Below are 21,767 nucleotides of genomic sequence, written 5' to 3'. Positions count from 1 at the left end.
AAAACTTCAGTCACATCCACAATTATTAATCAATGCATTTACAATACAATAATGAGTGATGTGATGCTGTATGGACAGTGAGATAAAGAAATGAAAAGATCCACTTTATACACTTATTTGACAAAATAACAAAAAAAAACATATGTCTGGAGCAGTCTAGCACTAATGTTTTCTTAACTAGAAAGGAATTTTTTAAAATAAAGAAACATTATACTACATGGTATTCTTTTAAAAACTAATTGGCATAACTAAAGAATTTATTTTTAATTTGCCAGATACTCTCATATAACAAATTACTTGATACTCTGGAAATGAACAAAAAACACATGACCAGATAAATAAAGGGTTTTGTTTGTAAAAAGTAATTGAAATCACTCAGCCAATGGAGGATTCTAGCACATAAAAGGCAGAACAAATGACAGTCTCTCTTGCATGACAGATAACACAATGCAGCAGGATCCAGGAGACCAGATTACACATCATGGACAAGTTTATGTGATGTCAGCGGAGTCAGGTACCTCATGAGGATTTCTGGTTCCCGGCACCCTCAGTAGATATCTTGAAAAATTATATCAAGTCTACAGAAAATTTCAGCTGTGCCAAGAAAGGCAAAATAAAGGTAGCTTTTTTTTTTTTTTAAATGGTGGGTTACATTCATGGAAAGGAATGATAATTAGGAATGAGATATGCCAAACCTGATCTGAAGGTATTACACTCCCAGCTAGTTAACTAAGTCACACTGCGCTGTGGAAATAACCACAATGACTGTATGTAATGAAATAAAAATGATATACCTGATTAGTACAAGGCTTTTCAAGGGGTACATTAATTGATTTTATAAGTCAATATAGAAACCAGTTACATTAAATGGTATTCATTAAAATACCAAGCTATACATGTTTAAACTTCTCTTGCTTCTTCATTAATTACTATTTTATTCTTGTTTGACAAACTGAAAAAGTAAACAAGCAAATGCATTCATCAGCAACATGAGACTTAGAAAACTTTCAGGAAGATACTCAATCACTTTTAAGATTTGAATGAAACTTTGCATCTCTTAGTAGTTTCAGCGAAACTGATTCAAGGATGTGAGTTTCCATTTACTTTTCTCAGAGTAGTAAATTTTCCAGAAGAGACCTAGACACACTGAATAAAAATATTATAAATAATGACAATAAATTTATGATAATTTCATATTCATGATACAGTTTAAGTTCATTTAGGAAAATAATGAGTTGTTATGTAAAACACTCTAACAGTAATTCAGAGAAAGGAAAAAAAAAGCTCCGTATTTATATGGTTGGTAGGGGTGGGTACACAGTAGAATGAAATACACTACCAGGGCTTCATGAATAAGCTTTAAATAATGAATAAAGATTATTTTTAGCCATCCAAGCTGGAAGACTAGCATTACAGAAATAGAGGCAAAGATTAGAAGGATGACAACAGTAATATTTTAATAAATGTTTATTGAATTAATCTAAAGTTAAACACAAAGATCATCACACTTATGAATATGGAACAAAATTACTTAGGATTTATCTGTATAACTCCTACAAAGGATCTTGAAAATCTGATACATGTTTAGATTTGATCTTGAGAGCAATATAAATCCTGAAGAGGAAAATATCTGCACAAGATAGTATCTTGGGAAAGTGTATAAGATAGTAATATTCATATTGAAAATATCTAAATTCTACTGAATTGTATTGACTAAAGAGGAACATAAAGCCCTCTTTTTATTGTAATGTTATATTTATAAGTGCAGTGAAATATTTTTTAAAATATGAGGCAGAAACCAATGACAAGAAAAATGCAAAGTATGACAGATTTGACAGAAAATGTTCATCACCAATGTTTCTATTCAATTACTTGCATTTCCTTAGAAATATGCCTCACCATCTTCAGAATTTTAATTTTGCAACCCATATTGTTTTTTCCACCATAATCCATTAAGATAGAACACTATTAGCAATATGCTTTTATGACCTAGATACTTAATGAAATGTAAGTACGCCTTGGGGTAATGATGTGTAGTCACAAAATTGTCAGTATTACCCTCAAAATTGAAAAAGTGAATATTATACCTTTAATGCTTCAAAACACTAAGCACCATTTGAAAGGATTCGGACTTCCTTGGTAATTACCTACATCTATACAGGAGGATTTACCTTTTTCCAAAAGAAGGAAAGCTAATAAGGAGTTCAAATTTTAAAAAAACAACACAACAAAGCTTTTCAATAACCTTACTTATAATAAAATTCAGCACAACTAGAAAACCTTAAGAACTGAGTAACAGAAATCAAGGGAGATGATCACTTTTAGGAAATATATATCTCTGAGTCTGTAATGCCTGTTAAAAGCAATGTGCTAAATGGATTTCAGAAAAAAGAGAGGCTGATATTAAGAATAAGTGCTTTTGGTCCTTATCCTTCTGCAGCCTAAGGAAAAGTATCCATTTTATGTGAAATTTCATGTATAATATATTGTATGCACTATAATATTGTTCAGTAAGTTTCAGCTTTACATTATGAATACCATAATTTTTGCACATATATAAGTATCTATACTAATAGCGAAATTGACATCAAGTGGTTTGGTCTGCCATAAATTGTCTAATCTTTGGAAAGTCACTGAAATGATTTTGAGTCTCACTGACCTCTAATATATATTAAATAAATCACAGAAGATCGTGTGTGTACCATGTTCTAAAATCCTGTTTCAGTAACTATTCATTCACTCCCAATTACCCAACAGTTGAGTTAAAACCTACATTGTACTTAGCTTGTAAAATTCTCATCAACCATGCCCTGCTAAAAGTGAAAAAACAAACAAACAAACAAAACACCTTTGTGTACTAAAAGCCAATAGAAGATGTAAAAGGGAATCTCTGGACTCGGTTATGGCTACAACATACATTTGTAGAACTAGTACATATGTCTGACAACTCAGAAGAGCTGCATAAATTATTTCCTTCCCTTTCTGCATTGTGTTACATGATTGCAAGTACTTTTTTTAAATTTTAAGAACTTTTATTGAGATACAACTGACATAAAATCAACCGCATATATTTAAAGCGTGCAATTTGATATTTTTTTCTTATTAGTAATGTATGTATGGCAATCCCAAGCTCCCAATTCATCCCACCCCAGCCCCACCCCACCCCCGCCCCACTTTCCCCACTTGGTATCCATATGTCTGTTCTCTACATGTGTCTCTATTTCTGCCTTGCAAACCGGTTGATTTGTACAATTTTTCTATATTCCGCATATATGTGTTAATATACAATATTTGTTTACCTCTTTCTGACTCACTTCACTCTGTATGACAGTCTCTAGGTCCATCCATGACTCTACAAATGTCCCAATTTTGTTCCTTTTTGCAGCTGAGTAATATTCCATTGTATATATGAACCACATCTTCTTTATCCATTCATCTGTTGGTGGACATTTTGGTTGCTTCCACATCCTGGCTATTGTAAATAGTGCTGCAATGAACACTGGAGTGCATGTGTCTTTTTGCAGTATGGTATTCTCTGGGTATATGCCCAGTAGTGGGATTGCTGGGTCACATGGTAACTCTATTTTTAGTTTGAAAGTACTTACACACCGCTGTTATGGACTGAATGTTTGTGTCTTCCAAAAATTCATATTTTGAAATCCTGAGCAGGCTTAAAAGAAACAGGAAGAAGAGCCACAGTCCTTTTACTAATTTCACAATTCAGCCCTCTTACAAGTTCTCATTTCCCCAGCACTTCCCAAAAGCGACCTCTCCTGAAACTTGGCCTGACAAGGGTCCCGGGCATGGGGCCTCCAAGCCAAGGTGTCAGAATCTAGATCTTGGCAAACTGACCAAAGTAACTTGTTTTTCTGAGACTCTTGGGAGATCTCCTTTAGGCTGTAACATAATCATCCATGGGCTGATAGCTATTATATTCTTTAAATTTTGCAGTATAAAGGGATGTCTGTCGGGAAGAAAGGAGTGAAGGGCACTGCAGGTGCCAAGACAAAGAAGGAAGAAAGGAATAAGAATCTATCACTAGTTGTGTTGGGGAAACTGTAAAGTAGCGCTTGAAGTGGGGGAAAGGTTTGGGTAATAGGAACTGAAGCATTGGGAAGACTCAGCAGCAACAGCATAGAACCCTCTTTGCTGGGACTTGGAAACCTGCTGAGGAGGAGTCAGCCATAAGGTTAGAGAGATTAGAACAATCAATTTGGCCAGGACTGTAGAGGCAGCCCTTGCACGCCAGGCTCACTACAGATTCCATAAGGCACAATGCGGAAGCATTTGAAGCTTTTAGCCAAAGAATTACGTGATCAGAAAAGTACTTAAGAAGATTAATATATTAGTATATATGGGATGAGTGAGAAACTGGAACATCTACCAGCAGGTAGAGGAGTTAAGAGGTTTCCATCCTCATGCAGCATAAATGTGTAAGACCCCAGTGTGGATGGAGGCAGCAGGAATAAAAGGAAGGGATGGAGGTAAAGCTGCAAACGATGATTTGACAAGACTCAATGGCTGAGTGTTTGAGAAAGCAACAGAGAGAGGCTCGTCAGGGCTCAGTAGGTCTGAGACCTAAATCACATGGAGAATTATTGTACCATTATAAGAAAATTTAAAATTCGAAAGGAGTATTTTATATATAAGGAAAGTCAAAACAATGTGATAAACACTGTGCTAAAAAGTTGTACTCTTTGTTTTTTTTGTCTACCTATTTATCTATTCATCCATCCATCCATGCTTTTTTAAAGTAACCATTGAAATGTAAGCGTTTTTAGGCATACAGGAAAAGTTGGCTGAACATCAGAGGAATAAAATAGGAAAGAGGTATAATACAGTTGATGGCATATGATCTCGGTGGAGTCAGAATAGGATGGCATGAGCAGAGGCGGAAGAGTCTGCCCTAGGATTAGGGTCTACGGATGTGCTAAGACTATAGGGAAGAAGAGAATGAGTGATGACTGCAAGAAAAGTTTTGATGGTGTGTAGGGTATTGTGAGAGGAGGAAAGGGAAACAGATTAGGTAACTGTCACTGGCTGCCCTCAGCAGACACTTCATGGCTGGAGGTAAAGCTTTCCTCTGGGGCTGTGGCCAGTGAGGATGCAGCCTGTGGTCCTGCACAGGAAGGAAGAAGATCCAGAACAGCTGCTCTGAGGAACACAGTACAAAGTTAGGAAACTAAAACAGTTATGCAGTATAACAGCGAGAGGTTAACCGAATTTTTTTTAATGTAAACTTGAAATTGACTTTTCAGTAAGTTTTTGAGAAACTTTCCATCAATGTTCAACAACTGTCAAAAGACATTTAGGTAACAGAGAAGTTTCAATATTGACTACTTATTTAATATTAATGAATTTTTTTAGGTTTGATAATTGATGTTTTTTAAAAAGCCCTTATTTCTTAGAGAATTATATTGAAACAATTACAGAGGAAATGAAATAATCTGTTACAGGTGATTTTCTTTAAGTTAATTCAGCAGCAATGGGGGATATGGAGGAAACAAAATTGAACACAAGTGGATAATTAGTGAAACGGCGGTCGGTACATGAGGAATCCTTATACTGATATTATTCTCTCTTCCTTTATACATGTTTGAGAGTTTCCAGAGCAAGATGATAAATAAACAAGAAACTATCTAAAATTTCACTCCATACATCTTATTCCTTCTTCTCACTCTTTTCTATTTTTATCTTTTTAGCTCAGGTATCATCCTTGATAAATTACTCCCTTATTTCTATACTCCTTCCTAAGTAACTCTTCAGTGTTTCCTTTTCTTCCACAAATATCTGTCCCTACATATCTCTCTGATTCTGCCATTTTTCTAGTGAGGTGAACTAAGAGAAGAACATAACCTCTTTGAGCTTCATATTTCTCATCTATAAAATCAAGTGACTATCTCCTATTCTGTAGGATTGTTGGGAAAATTGAGATGCTGTACATCAAGTCCGTAGTCAGTGGCCCGTGGTAAAGGATGTTACACATTATAAGCATGTGACAAAGGATCACTAAATAGTTACTACTATTCATAAAAATGTGGGTGATAACATAGCTTGAAAAATAGACATTTTCGTTATGTTTGAGTAAAATTTTCTTGTCCCTAATGTAAAGAGATTGAATAAAGTGTTTCACATGTTTCAAGCCACTGTTCATAGCACTGGCCTTAACCAAATATTCCCCAATAATTAAAACAGCTACAACAAAACAGAACAAAACTTTCCATTCCCACTTTAAAAGGCTGCATTCTTTACTTGAGCAATAATTGTGTCACTTTAATGTCAACAATTAATGAACCTGACATAAAAAATCAAACATACTGCATGGCAAAAATGCCACAGGTCCTAGGTATTCAACAGTAATTTCTATTTGAATAAGCAACTTGAATATCAAGGTATCAAGGAGTTACATAAAAGTTATGAAATACTGCAGTAGCACTTTTGTGCTTAGTGTTAAGTCTTTCCTATGTCTTTATAGTCAAGTTATATGCACTTAATCCTCTCTTTGTTTCACTCTACTACTCTCTTTTCTCTCTTGGATAATGTTTTTCACCACTAGCTTCTGAGAATTGTGTATTATTTTTCACTTTGATGCCTGAAAGTCGAAAAGCAGCATACCTTTGGTGGTAGGGAACAGTCATTCTAAGAGCTAAGAGACAGGAAATAATTCAGTTTTCAGGGGATCATCAAACTAAATTGAAACACATTAACCACATTACTTAGAATATTTCCTGAATAATCCCTCTCCCACATACTCCAGGCTTCTTAAGTATTCTGAACACCTCATGATACCCATTCCATACAGATAAACAATAGACAGACATAAAACTGCAAATGTTTTTTAGTTGGGCTACAGAAACAAGACACAGATTTCCTATTTCATTAGCAACGATGTTATTTTCAAGTCTTCATGAATATGATTACAGTCTCATTGTGAAAATCTTCCCTTTCTCTGCTGGGAAAATTCTAAAGTATAATTTATTTTCCTTAGGTAGGTTCAGAAGAAGGATCTTGTCAGAATTCCAGATTGAAAGTCTGTTTCGGTTTATTACATATTTTATACCTGAAAGTTGAGGTTTTATCAAAAGGAAACTGCTTTTATTAAAAGCTGAAATAGCCACACTTATTCCAAACATTTTCATTAACTTAAACCAAACTGTTTTATCTGTAAAATTAAGGAAGGTCCATGCCCTTACATATCACCTCTGATTAATATTCTACATAAAAAATGTTATTGAAAAATAAAATGTTTTATATAAATATATCCTCAAGCAGCTAGTAAAGCTATAAATTCGGCAAAATGGAAATTAATGATTAAAGGAGAGGAATAGAATGAGATGAGGACAAAAGAGGAGGAAAAAACCGTACAAAAATTCTCTTGGAGTAATACATTAAACTTGGTTACTATACCAAATTTGTAAAATGACATTTGAAAAGTCATTCAAACTCCAAGTATTTCCAAAGGCCAAATAATTTATTTTATGTACAAGGACACAAATAATATTAAAAAAAGGTACTTCCATTCTAACAAAATTCAAGTTGGAGTTTCAATCTGGGCCAGTGAAATATTTTTGAAACAACTTAAATATGCCTGTAATTTAGGTTTCTTGAGACTTCATTTTTGAAAACAGATCAAATGGCAAAAGAAAAGTACACCGGGATAAGCATTAAAACATTCAGATAATTATAGCAGAAGAAAAAAATTATCCAAATCATTAAAATGTGAAGCAATTCAATAAGAAATCTAAACTTAAGCTTTTATTATTGAGCTCATCAAAGGCAACAGAAATGCTGCCGATTGATAAGGGGACCAAAAGAACCTGTCCTCTGAGAGGAATGGAGAAAAGGGGTATGCAGAACCCTCTTGTGAATTTAACTATCTGATAGAAGGGAACACTCTCAATGACATGTTTAGTTTCAAATTAAATTAAATTAAAGTTTCACGAGCATCTAGAAAAGATTCCCAACCCTACTTTCTCAGATAGGCTAATTATTCAGTTGAAATGTTGCAGAAATCGGTCTGTCGAGAAACCAAGTACCACACTTGGAGGGTTGGAGAACTCGTTTATTAAGCCAGCAGCCCCAGATGAGCTAAAGCTCCAAAGTTCTGGGCCCCGAACTCAGGGTGAGCTTTTCTTTTATAGTGCACATGTTTACAGAGCACGGAAGTTTCCAAACAGAAACAAGAGCAGGTGCAGAACGTTCCATTTTTAGCAAAACATCTTAAAGTTACACTGGATTGCTAGGTCATTCTGTTTTTTTGTTTTTCTTGGCACAGCAAGCATATTTCACAGAAGCAGAACAAGCATGGAGTTAATTTTAGCTGAGTGTAAGTTTCTAATTTTCCTCTTCAAAAAGATCATCTCACGGTTTCTTTAGACATAATGTTAGATTACTATTTTTACATTCAACTCTAAGAAAAATTTAGGAGCATTTCAATTCTAGTATCTGGATCAGAAAGTAAACAAACAAGTGGTTAGCGACATTCTGATAACGTGAAAAAAATGTATAAAATATTTTTTGTAATTACACACACACACACACACGGGGGGAGGGTGGAGGAGAGGCTGATTATCTGTCTCGTTGTCTCTACCTACAGGGGAAAAATTATAAAAAGCAGACCAAGAAAGGAAAAATTGCAAAGATTTAACAATTATGCCAGGGACAATGGCATTTTCTTTTCTTCTTGGTATATATATGTTTTTACAAAACTGAGATATTATTTATGTAATGTGTATGCCATATATTTGTCACTATAGAATATTCTCCTACTAACAAACTGTCATAACATCACATGTTCAGAAAAGATAGTTCTCCAAAGCAGTGTGAAGAATGCAGTCTGAACACAGAAAGACCAACTAGAAATCTGCTGCAAGGGTCCAGGCCCTGATTGGCAAAGGAGACTGTATCATCCAGAGGTCTGTCAAGAAAACATATTTCCCTAAGAGTTTTCAGTGTTGAGAAATTAATGAAAATATTTATAGAACTGCGGGTACGGTTAAGGGAACTGACTATAGAGACAAGCAGGGAGACAGCAAGAGAAAAAGCAAACAGAAAATAAACTTCTCTCCTTCTGGTGTTCACTCTCTTGCTGGCACCTCCCACTGAGCATCCTTTCCTAATCAGGCAGGAGGCGGCAAGAACACCCAGGTGATGCACTCTATGGCGTGAGCCTTTGAAAAGCAAAGAAGGGCAGAGAAAGGTGGAAAACAGATCTGGGACATGTGGGGATAGAGGATAATGCTCTCAGAGATGTAGAATGGAGGGCAGATTTCAGAGTTATTTAGGAAGTAGGTGGTAAAAATACAATGTGACCATCAGCTGAATGGTGGGGTCATGAGGAGAATATACTTCTGGATAACTTCCAGATTTCTGGACTGAATGACTGAGTGGTTGGTGTTGTCAATGACAGACACAGGCAGATGGGAGGTTGGAAAGGAGGAGGCTGGCTTTGGGTCTGTTGAGTGTCAGTCATCTATGACACAGCTATATGGAAACCCTTACAGGATGCGGGCTGTCAGGGTCTGGCATTCAGGAGAAAGTTTCTGGCCTCCAATGTTACAAATTCCCATCCATCATTCAGACTAACCGTTGAGAAATATGTAATTTATAGAATCAAATGTATATTCCTTACAATGGCATGCAAGGTCTATCACAATCTGAATGCCTTTTTTTCCTCCTTTCAGGCTTCACTGCATCTTCCATGCATCCTGCTCTGATGGGCACGTGCTTTCACCATCTTTCATATCGTGTTTGTGCAGTCCTTTTTGTCTAAAGTCTCCATGTTCTCCTTCTTTATGAAAATCCAACTCATCTCTCAAGGCCTAGCTTACCTGAAGACCTCTTTCACAAAGCCTCTGCCAATTCTCTGAGCCTAAATAAACAGCATCCTAATTTATGCTCCATCTATGGTTTTTAATACGTTTAGCATAGCATTTATTTCATCAGCCTTGTTGCTTAGTTATTAATTTCAAGGGAGTGATAAACTAGTGAAGGGAGGGAAAACACACCTCATTTTTTATCTCCAACTTAACAATATACTTCAATAAAAATTATTAAATTATTCATGCTGTTTCTCTAAAGCATCAAGTATAGTTATTTTCAAATAGTAAACAAGCGAATATTTTTAAATGAATATTTACAGTTCTTATTTTGAATTCCTAAAAATTCGTGTGATTTGCTAAATAAAGCACTGTCTCAGAAATCTCTCATGGTACTTTTCACTTAAAATTTACAGAGTCTGGGACGGAGGTGGGATGGAGCACATGGACTGATGTTATCACTGTGTTTACTGATCTTCCGTTTCTGGGCAATGTTTTACGTCTGTACACCTGCTTGTAATAGTGAGAAGAATCCTAAAGGTCATCTGCCTGCTATTCAAATGAAGTATGTCTTGAAATCTATCCTAAATGGCATAGGTAATAAAGGGAGAAAACATGGGTCCCAGTAAGTGGGAAATAATCATAACACTTGCACTGAAGAAGGTGTTGGTAAGAATCATCTTTCTCAAAACAGCCCATGTGAGTTGGGCTGGATAAGTAGTATTTCACATCAGTGACATCAGCAACGAAAAGCTAAAGATCATGGAAACTAAGGTATTTATTTAAAGACCACACAGTAAGTGATGAAGCTATGGCTGGAACTGATTTTCTTCTAGTTCCGTACTCTGCCATCAAGCCATATGCCCCCAGCTCCCCGCCTCAATCAAGGGAAAATGTATATACCTGAGGAGATTCCAGAATATGGTTCCAGGCCATCTCTTTTGGTAGACTCCACTTTAGTCACAGACATGTGGTTAATACTTCATCAATAGTGAGAGGCAAAGAATAGTCTGAGGTAGACTTTCATTCTTGAAATACAACTGTACCCTATGTTCTGAATCTTGTCTAAAAGTTCTGACAATCTCCACAATATTATCATTGGGTTAAGCTGGCATTAAATTCTACTTTGTCTCTATAGTCTATCTAGACCTATGTCTGAGCCACTATGGGATAGAATCTTAATGTGAGAGGCTCTATTCCAAAAGTATATAAAAGCTACCTCACAGCTGTCAGAATGGCTATCACCAAAAAGACAACTGGTTAGTAAGTGTTGGGAGGATGCAGAGAAAAGGGAACCCTCATGCACCATTGGTGGGGATGTAAATTAGTACAACCACCACGGAAAACAGTACGGAGATGCCTCAAAAATTAAAAACAGAACTACCATACGATCTAGCAATTCTACTCCTGGGTATTTATCTGAAGGATACAAAAAGAATAACTCAAAAGGATATATGCGCCCCTTTGTTCATAGCAGCACTATTTACAACAGCCAAGACATGGAAACAACCTAAACATCCACCAAGAGATGAATGGATAAAGAGGCGTGGTACACACACACACACACACACACACACACACACACACACACTGGAATATTACTTGGCCATGAAAAAGAATGAAACCTTGCCGTTTGTGATAACATAGATAGACCTAGAGGGTATCATGCTAGTGAAATAAGTCAGACAGATAAAGACAAATACTGTATGTATCACTTACACATGGACTCTAAAAAGCAAAACAAATGAACAAACATAACTAAACAGAAACAGAGTCACAGATACAGAGAACAAACAGGTGGTTGTCAGAGAAGAGGGGTTCAGGGAAGGAAAGACATAGATGAGGCTAGATCAAGAGGTACAAACTTTAACTTACAAGACAAATGAGTCACAGGGATGAAAAGTACAGCGTGGGAAATAGAGTCAATAACTACGTAATATCTTTGTATGGTAACAGATGGTATCAAGACTGATCATTTTGAAATGTATAGAACTATTAAATCACTATGCTGTGTACCAGGAACTCACATAGTGGTGTAGGTCCATTATACCTCAAAAAAAAAAAAAAAAACCTCATAGAAAAAGAGATCAGATTTGTGGTTACCAGAGGCAGGAGGTGGGGTCTGAAGAGGGGAGGAGGAATTGGATGAAGGTAGTCAAAAGATACAAACTTCCAGTTGTACGAGAAACAAATATAAGGGATGTAATGCATAACATGATGAACATAATTGACTGCTGTATGTTATATATGAACGTTGTAGACCGTAAATCCTCAGCGTTCTCGTCACAAGGAAAAAATCTTTTTTCTATTTAATTTTGTATCTATATGAGGTGATGGACGTTCACTAAACTTACTGTGATAATTTCATGATGTATATAAGTCAAATCATTGTGCTGTACACCCTAACTTATACAGTGCTCTGTGTCAATTACATCTCAGTAAAACTGGAAGGAAAATGTATATAAACCCACTATGGATGATTTCTAACACACGCATAAATCATATGAGATATGAAACTGAAAAGTGGTTATTTAAAAAATTCATCTCACTAATGTATTTAAAAATTAAAAATCAAGTAATCAGAATAAATCATATGTTCATCCATGCTAAAATATATAGAATATTATAGATAAGGTTTCAGAGTGTTTAAAGGAGTTCTCCTGGGTAGCAGAACTGTACTTTAGGAATATTTCTCAAAATGGAAGAATCTCGGCAGGTAAGGAACCATACTGCAGAAGTGTAAGTAGAATGGCTCACAAAAGAAATTGCTTCATTTCTAATAAAGAAGTGGAAGAAAAAATAAAGTGGGATTGGGGTGAAAAGAATTTGAAGGTGAATGAAATCACTGAATACGATTCCTATTAGTAGAATATGCCACAGCATTTATGCCAGCATTTGCTAGGATTTTTTTTCTTCTTCTTCTTCTCATGGAATGCCAAGAAGGCAGAGATTTCCATTTGGTCAATAAATGAAGTAGCAACAGCTGCCTTGTATTTTTCACAAGTGTCAAGTCCATTCAATGTTTTCTTACTCCAAATTTTGGTAAAGGAGAGCCTTAAATAATGATAGTTTTTTTATCCCTCAAGTGGACTTTCTTTCATGACAGGTTCTATGTCACATCAGTTCAATGCCATTCCTTTGATAAAAATCACATATGATGACTCAAGCTAAATATGTCATCATAACATTTATGTCATTAGGTCTCTTTTCTGAGATGCCTTCAAGTCTTAATACCAACACATTCTCTGAAGTTTGGTGCAGTGTTTAACTGGAACCTTACATAGAATAAAAAAAAAATCATTTGTTGAGCAAAGGCATGAATTAGAACAACTCTAACCTCTGAAGTGCTTTCAAACTCTAAGAGTTTATGCTTTTTTTAAAAAAAAATTTCATAAAAGATTCCCATAAAAGATCACCAAGAATTCTCCTCTCCTTCCTCCGTCTCATGCCCTCGGCTCCTCATGCTGCAAGGTAATGAGACATCAGGCACAGAAGTTGAAAGTCAAGATCAAATGGGAGTAAAGAGAATAAGGAACTGAAGAGAACAACACGGAGCTATGATACCACTCGGAAATGTCAGCCACATCGGTGTCTTCTACTTGTATATTTCAGCAACATTGAACAATGCTTGGTAGTCATTTGGTTGTTTTCCATGGTAATGTTTCCAAACGATTGATATCAGTAAATAAAATTATACTATCTAAGAAAAATAACACATTCTTAAATAGCATTTGATTGAATAAAACAATGATGGGAATAATCTTCTTCAGTTTAATTAAAAATATAATAAGACTAATCTGGATAATGGCTTTACTACACTGAAGAAACAACAAAAAAGGGTGGAATATGTTTCTAACATTTTTTTTTTTTTTTTTACCATTAACCAGCATTCAAGAAAAGGCACTGCCTGAAAAGGGATGCATAACACATATTAAAAAGTAGGCTTTCTCCACATAACTGTAATGAGCTTTATATTTGATGGTCCTGTTTACCCTAAAAACATTACAATAATAGAATAAAATGGAAAAGTGCACCTCATAAAACAGGATACATTTTAATATAACCAGAAAAGAATGTCTAATCAAAAAGGTTCATAATATACATTGAATGAGACTGCATAATATCTGCTGTACCTGTAAATGGATTATTTGTTCATTAACTCATGTGTGTTATTATTCAGTCATAATATTTTACCAGGTCTTAAAGATAATTCTTTGCAACATTATGTCAAATCTTCATATATATAAAATCACCTATTAACTGTGGGAATTATCAACAACTTGTTTTGCTTTGACTCTACTAGATTGAGTTCAAGTCTAGAAAGAAGTTGATTTTCTTCTTAACTGAAATTTAGATGATAAAATCAGATAAAATAGAATAGGAATTGTGAGCAGCTTCGGGCAGGAAAGAGCTCTTTGTAGGTAAGAGCTCTCTCTGGGGGCCCCTTCTTGTCTTGTCACTAACCTTGCACGAAGCACCCCCATGCTCCACTCATCTCTGGTCCTAGCTCACCTTTCAAATCTTTGGTCACACAATACCTTGCCCAATCTGTTGGTTCTTTCCATAGATCAAAGAAGTAGAAATGAAGAATAAGTAATTAACACATGACCAGATCTCTTCCCCAGCTTCCCACTCAGTAATCTCGAGAACAAAGTGTGTGAACAACATAGGCTCTAAAGAAGAATCACAAGAAGTCCACAAGGCAGCACGCAAGCCTGCGCACAGTGGGGTATGGTGACCACTCTGATCCCCATCCCAGCGACTAACTGAGCTTACTTTCTTTTTTCCCTTTAAAAACTTTCATGGCTGAGCAGAATTTGTGGAGTTGGTGTTGGGGGGGCAGGAGATCGCCTTCGCCCCAGATTGATGGCATTCTGATTAAAAGAAACTTTCCTCTCTACCAACACTTCTCTCCCTCCCTCTCTCCCTCTCCCTCCCTCCCTCCCTCTCTCCCTCTCCCTCCCTCCCTCTCTCCCTCTCCCTCCCTCCCTCTCTCCCTCCCTCCCTCCTTCCCCTCCCCCTCTCCCCCCCCCACTGATTTTGAGCAGTGAGCAGCCAGACATGATTCAGTAACAGAATCACCAGCTTAATTCAGCCCGTGTATGTTACCTATATAAGATCATTGTCACAGGTTCTGTTACTTTTATCTGCCTTTAATAGAATAAATGACCTAGCTTATTTCTGAATTGAACCAGACTTTCTGTACTTCGTGGTCTTTTGAAAATTCCATTTAAATGGAATTTCAGTCCTCCATAGAGATAAAACAGGAAGGGCACTGGAAACAAGTCTCGGATTTTCAGTTTAGTCCTTTCAGCACAAAGACACACCCACGGAGAGCTTCATCTAGGAACAAGAGAGGGAAGCTGTTTTGTGAGGCGAGGCCCCTGGGCCCCTGGTCATCATGGAAGCGGCTGGGAGAGGCGCAGCGGGAGCCCACAGAGACCTCAATCTGCCCCAGAGTCTTCCATCTTGTCTGTGGCAACTAGCCTGTCCTTTTCTCCACTTTGGGTGGGAGCACAGAATTTTACTCCGAGGAAGCACCATGACCTTGGCGCCTGGCTGGCAGCTACTCCCCAGCTCTGCTGCTGCTGCCTCCCACGTGGCTGGTGCCTCTGGGGGTCTTTTCCAGGCTTCCTGGAGATGTCCTTCCTTTTCCTTACAGCTCACTAGCCTCCCCTCCTCCACCCTCCCCCTCCTCTTTTCTCTTCCTCCCTCATTTTCTCTCTCTCCCTCTATAGTGTTGTGTTAGTTTCGGGTATACAGCAAAGTGATTCAGATATATATTCTTTTTCAGATTCTTTTCCATTATAGGTTATTACAAGATACTGAGTAGAGTTCCCTGTGCTATACAGTAGGTGCTTGTTATTTATCTATTTTATATAGAGCAGTGTGTATAAATTAATCCCAAACTCCTGATTTATCCCTTCCCCCCTTTCCCTTTTGGTAACCATGTTTGTTTTCTATGTCTGTGAGTCTACTTCCTGTTTTGTATATAAGTTCATTTGTATCCTGCAATCCCACTCTTGGGCATATATCGGGAAAAACCATAATTCGAAAAGATACATGCACCCCAGCACTGTTCATCACAGCACTATTTACAAAAGCCAAGACATGGAAGCAGCCTAAATGTCCATTAACAGATGAAAGGATAAAGAAGATGTGGGACATACATACAATGGAATGTTGCTCAGCTATAAAAAAAAGAATGAAATAATGTCATTTGCAGCAACATGGATGGACCTAGAGATGATCATACGAGGTGAATAAAGTCAGAAAGAGAAAGACAAATACCATATAACATTGCTTACATGTGGAGCCTCTCATTTTTTCTTTGTATCTTTTTTTCCTTTTTCTCTGTTTCCCTGGATATAAATTTCGTTTGCTTCTTTGTACTGCTTGGCTTCTCCAGAAGTCAGTTTCTGCCTCCCACAGCCACTCTGCCAACGTCGGCTTGTGTGAGGCTCCTGTAGCCAGAGGTACACACTCTGATTGTCACTCTTTCCTGGCACCGCGGCTCCAGGGCTGAAGGTGTCTACTGACTCAGTCTCTGAACCTCAGTCTTCACAGCCAGAATCGCTTTGGCCCACCCATGGAACAAACAATGAAGTCTGAAATGGACAGAGGCAGGGTCTCATCCATCTGTTTATTTTTAATTTTAAAAAAGTGCATGGAGCGCTCATTCTTTGTCAGACCCCGAGAGGTACTGAATTGAGGCTGGAAGAAGGGGGCAGGGTACAGTGGAGGAGTGTTTATCTTATCTTAGAAAGAAGTGGGGAGGCAATAACCTAGGTTAGAACAATACGTAATCTTTGGACAACAGTACTAGGTAGAAATGATAATGTCTGTGAATTCACTCAACAGGGTCCCTTAGGACTTCTGGAAAGTAATGCTACTCACTGCTTTTGGACAAGTTTTTGTTTGCTCAGCTCGACTTGTTGATAACTGTCTGCATATCAGCATATGTACTGACCATCACTCCCTAACACCATTAAATATCTGAGAGGACCAGCTAATCGTAGACATTTTAGAAGAGAGAGGAACAGTGTTTCACTTATGATTTTTTAAGAACTTTGACCCGTTACTTAACAACTGGACATTGAACAACATGTACACAAGGACTTTAAACTTTGTGATTAGTCACAGGAGCCTTAAAATAAGAAGCAAATATCTTGGCCAGATGGGGTGAGACAACAGCCGTCTAGGGTGCCCAGGACAGTGGCAGCCTAACAAAGAACTCTTCCCCTGTCACACAGGATAAGGGTTGACATTGATTCCTTAGTGAGGAGGAGCTGGGAAGTGACATTAGAACTTATCCTATGCATGCAGGATCTGTAAGCACGTAGAGCAATGATTCTAATATTCACCTGGAAAATGAACTATGAGTGCATAGAAAAATTCAAAGAAAAGAGTAATTGAAAGTCTACTATTATGCTAGAATAAATAGCATGCTTCTGGCATATAACACCTAGACCAGTAGAAAGGAACAGAGGAAAAATAAAGGAAAGAAGAATGAGTTAAAAAATATACTGTAGTCAAGATTCTGTTAAAGATGATTTTCAAACAGTTAAGAAAGAACAACACTATTACATTAATGGAGTCAGGAAATAAGAAAATCAAGACTAATACCCCAATAGGAAAATGATTAAAACCCATACACGTGACCAATAAGCATATGAGATGTCATACAAAAACTCAGTAACAGACAGTATTGCAAATTAAGCCGTCACGTTTTACCTATCAGCCTGTCCAAAAAATGGAAGTCCCTGACAACACTGCATGTTGGCAGGTGGTGAGAGAAAATCTCAGCAGTAGTGTAAATTGAGACAATTTTCCTAGGTGACAATCTGGTAACATTCTTTACAGTGAAAGGTACCAGACCACATCCTTTCTCCCACCAGACCAATTCCCTGGACTCATCTTAAGAGGGACGGTACTCAAAGGGAGAGATGTACCTCTTCATGTTCAACCCTGCACTCACTATGAGTACACACATCTGTCAGCAGCTTACGTGCCTAACAAGTGACACAGCGTTACAGTTACAGGACACCCCTACTATGGAAAACAGTGGTGAACATAAGCCAGGTTCAAATTGACCAATATACAGAGAAATATATACACAGAAAAAAAATCTACAAGTATAATCACCAAATTTATTTCAGGTTATTTTTATTGTCTCCTATCCTTCTCTTATTCTTGTGCTGCATGTGAGATTAGTTCTATTTTTTTTGATCATCAAAATGTATTTGTTTTAAGTATTTATGAAATTCATACTATATTATTTTCACCTTACATATTGGGAGTTCAGTCATTCTGAACAAATTGTTTTATCCTAAAGGCTGACGTTAAACTGCCCCTCAAGACTCCTGTGTAATAGAGAGAACAGATACAGTAACCAGCACTCCTTGAAAATTCTGTCTTAATGAGACTTATTTCTGCCTGAGTGAGTGAGCTACAGGTTATACATAGATAAGATTTTGGACATCACTAGCAGAGAGTTAGAAAGAAAATGAAAGGACAATCGGGCTCTTGTACAAAATAAAGGAGTTTTGCCTGGAATTCTACAGTTCTTTTATCTTAGAACCCATGCAAAAGTTTTGGAAATTGTCAAAAGCAAGATAACTGTAATGATGAAGAAGGGCAGGTAGCCTCCCCAATAATCATGACACTGACAGAAATCTCAGAGAGACTAAGATCATAGTAGAGCTGAAGACTGAATCATGGCAGTCAATTCCTAGCAGTGAAGATAAGAAGAAATGTCACATGGTGGACATTGGACTTAGGAAATGTCTACCTCTGGAAGTTAGTCGAGTCGAAACACCAGAAATATGATCCATGATTACTAAAAGTGAATTCGTGATTTGCAGTTCAGAGCTCTGAAACAGAAGGTGGGGGCGCTTGGGGACACGGTGTTCCACTTTCGGAATCAATATTGGGGAACAGGATTATTTTATCTTACATCATGCACTTGGATGTCAATGTCAGAGACAAGACACATAGACACAGGACACAGTGTTTGACCCAATAAGGCAACCCCTTTGCTAGGAGGTGGATGAAATAAGAAACATGAAAACAAATGTTGGGTTACCAAAGGGGAAACACAGGAGGAGGGATAAACTGGGAGACTGGGATTAACAGATATACACTACTATATATAAAATAGATAATCAACAAGGACCTACTGTACAGCACAGGGACCTCTACTCAATACTCTGTAATAACCTTTATGGGAAAAGAATCTGAAAAAGAATGGTGGTATGTGTATGTATAACTGAATCACTTTGTTGTACACCTGGAACTAACACAACATTGTAAATCAACTATAATCCAATATAAAAACAAAAATATTAGGAAGAATAATGGCAATAAGCCATTAAGAGAATTTTTTGCACCAAAGAAACATTTTACACCAAAAAAAAAAAAAAATCCCACCAAAAACCAAAACAAACAAAAAACTGTGCTGAAAGTGATTCAAGCAAATGGTGGCAAATTCACAAATCATGAATGAAAATGAAGTCAGTCTTAACCTCCCTAAATAAGAAAGACCCAGGGCTGGTAAGACAGCTGACTTCTAAAGACTTGAAAAGAAGGCAGAGGAGGGACGACTCCTGGATTGAAACACAGTCCGTTAAATTAGCCACTTGCCACACAAATGAGACACCTGTCACTAAACAACATCAACCTGTCAAAGTGCTTAATTACCTTAAATTATTTCTTCATAAATCTGGCTAATAAAAATGAGCTGAATGTAAAATACTGACTCCTCTTCAAAGTCATTCCGAGGTAGAACTTAGTACTTCAGCAGCCTGACTTCAGTCAGCAACAATGGTTTCTTTCTGTTTGATATTAAAAAGGACTGAATAAAGAAAACAATGCTGTTTTTATAGGAACCTCCGTTAAGTCATTTCTATTTCTATATCATGGCAATGCTGTGTCACCACAACATTTTGAAAAATGTCTTCAGTGAGTATATGATGTGTTATACATTCTGTCCTGTGACAGGAAATTCCTTAACATAATGGTTTAGGAGATAAGATGAGAAACACAAATACCGTATATTAACACATATATGCGGAATATAGAAAAATGGTACAAATCAACCAGTTTGCAAGGTAGGAACAGAGACAAAGATGTAGAGAGCAAACATATGGACGCCAAGTGGGGAAAGCAGTGGGGGTTGGGGTGGGATGAACTGGGAGATTGGGATTGCCATATATACATTACTAATAAGAAAAAAAATCAAATGGTACACTTTAAATATTTGCAGTTTATTGTATGTCAGTTGTATCTCAATAAAAGTTCTTAAAAAAAAAAGAAAAACAAAAAACAAACAAAAAAAGAAAAAGAAAAGACGATTGGTCATCTATTTGCTTTACTGTAACAGGCTTTCACCATATTTGTTTCAAGAGGATAACAACATACATTTTTTATAATGGCGAGCAACCCTGTAAACCTGATACGGTATTACTGACTGAGATTCTATATTGAGCTACATGTTTACCCAATTTCCTAGTCCCAGTGGTGTTTCCTGTCTAGGAAAGTGTGGTAAATGTATTATGAGGAGAGCAACAGAACTCAAGGAGAATAGCCTAAAAGGCAGGATCGATATAAATTGAGTTCTGAGACATGTGTCATCTTTAACCTTCAGGCTTCTTCTTTGCAGACTATTTAAGAATGCTGATTTGGGGAGATATACAGGCAGATTCTCAATTCTTTCCACACGTGTCAACAATAGCTTTTGTTGCCAGCAACTCAGTAAATCGGTAAAGTTGACAAGTGTCAAAGAAGTGTCATGATCTATTGAAAAATTTAAATTTTGACCTATGATCACCCTTTAATATCCTAATACACAATCAGAGCTGCTCTGAGTGTCGAGTGTGCCAGCGCGGGTACACGTGTGGTCCTGCACCCATATTCCCCAGCCATTCTTACCAGGTCAGTGGGATGGCCCATCACGCTCAACAGTTTTGTCATCTCTCAGCTTCTTGCTTTTTAAAAGAACTTACTTGAGGCACGCTGCCATTGAGCGGCAAGCACAGAGTCAATTCAGCCTCCATGATCATGCATTTTACTTGCTTTGTATATTTGTCATACACATAAATGTATACATATATAGGCATATGCTGTCATTGACATGTGCCTTTTTCTCCCCTCAGTCATCAACATTTACTTGATTAACAGCAAAGGCAGAATCTGTGGCACCAAAACTATTATTTTTCTGAATCCTTCATTTCAGTATGTAAAAATACAAAGGGTGTTTTACTGTTCAATGTTTTTGAAATATGGAACAGAAATCATACCAACTGCTGACTTTGTTCCTCAATAGTACTCTCATTTTTTTCTGCTTCAATAATCTTCAAGAATACCGCACTCCCATCAGGTGAAAACTTTCTTTACACAGGGAGAGTCCTCCTTCCCCAGGCTGTGAAGGAGCACTTTGAAAAGCAGCCCCGCCCCGCCCCCGAAATTACAGGAGTGGGATGAGGCTGGGGGCACCGCCCTCTCTTACCATCTCTTCCCATCTCTCCCCATCTCTCCATCCACTGAAAGGCAATGATCTAAAGAGAGTTCTTTGTTCCTGTTTTCAAGTTGTGCCTTGTATTTACATGAAGGTGCTAAAAGCTGTGAGCCTCACCATTAAGCTGAAGTATGCTATAATATTAATTACATGAATAACTTTGGGTACATAATTGCATCAAATGTGCACTTTCACAAAATCTTTGTTGATTTTAAATATGATACGGTATTTTGTAAATATCTATAAACTATCATGGGATAAACTCTTTTAACCTGTTCTACATATCAGGTTTGATTTTTGTTTGTTTTAGCCCAAATCACTTCACTTCATTACGATTAAAAAGTGCGCTCTGGGTCATTTGATCCTTGGAGCTCAGTTTGTCTTCAGTCACCAAAATCTGAGCATGAACATTTGAACAGCATTCAGTTTGGAAA

General features: G+C 37.1%; 1 protein-coding gene across 2 annotated transcripts in view; it reads right to left on the bottom strand.

The window, feature by feature from the left end:
* The window catches only part of FAM83B (family with sequence similarity 83 member B), an 86,618-nt gene that overhangs the window by 15,541 nt on the left and 49,310 nt on the right, over nt 1-21,767 (bottom strand). The window contains exon 2 of one of the 2 annotated variants that reach the window (XM_057698327.1): nt 16,127-16,426. The exons of the other annotated variant lie outside the window; for it this stretch is intronic. The gene's annotated coding sequence lies outside the window, so the exon portion shown is untranslated. The remainder of the gene's footprint in view (nt 1-16,126; nt 16,427-21,767) is intronic. 2 annotated transcript variants of the gene reach the window in all.

This window comes from Hippopotamus amphibius, chromosome 11 (assembly GCF_030028045.1).
Source record: "Hippopotamus amphibius kiboko isolate mHipAmp2 chromosome 11, mHipAmp2.hap2, whole genome shotgun sequence".
NCBI lineage: Eukaryota > Metazoa > Chordata > Mammalia > Artiodactyla > Hippopotamidae > Hippopotamus > Hippopotamus amphibius.
Note: the sequence above shows the minus strand (reverse complement) of the source record. Positions and strands in the feature narration are given on the sequence as shown.